The sequence below is a fragment of the Alligator sinensis genome, unplaced genomic scaffold (assembly GCF_000455745.1).
Source record: "Alligator sinensis unplaced genomic scaffold, ASM45574v1 scaffold216_1, whole genome shotgun sequence".
Taxonomy (NCBI): Eukaryota; Metazoa; Chordata; order Crocodylia; family Alligatoridae; genus Alligator; species Alligator sinensis.
The window spans coordinates 4,676,691-4,677,181 of record NW_005841868.1 but is presented as its reverse complement, the minus strand read 5'-3'; positions in this window follow the sequence as shown (position 1 = coordinate 4,677,181).

Genomic DNA, 491 nt, shown 5'->3' with positions numbered 1-491 from the left:
GTCAAAAGCTCTGATCTGATGCTTGGTTTTATGACACTTTTCTTTAGCACAGATTTCACAAGCCTGAGCTACCTTTTCCCAATCACGCCGAGCTCCGTATGAAGCTGGCTCCGTTATGGTTCGGGACCAACGCTGGTGGCAAACTCGTGGTCCCGGGTGACCCCAATTTTCATGAAGCCACGTGAGAAATGGGTTTATCTCAGTCTTGCCTGTCACATCTACTTCCGATCCTATGTCAGTCCGGAATGGATCTTCTAGAAGCTTGTCAATGACCTGATGTACTGGATCAGTGTCCAGACGGTGGGACTTAGTGTGCTTGACTAACGGGAGGCGTACAAATTTAGTCAACATCTTCCAGATGTCCTGCCAATCATTTAAATTTTCGGTGGGAAAGGCTGTACCGGTAAGAATTTTGTAGATATACTGTGAGTCAATGGCAATGACTGGAACAGGGAGCGTATCGTCATGATGTATTAGACAATGCTCTAGTA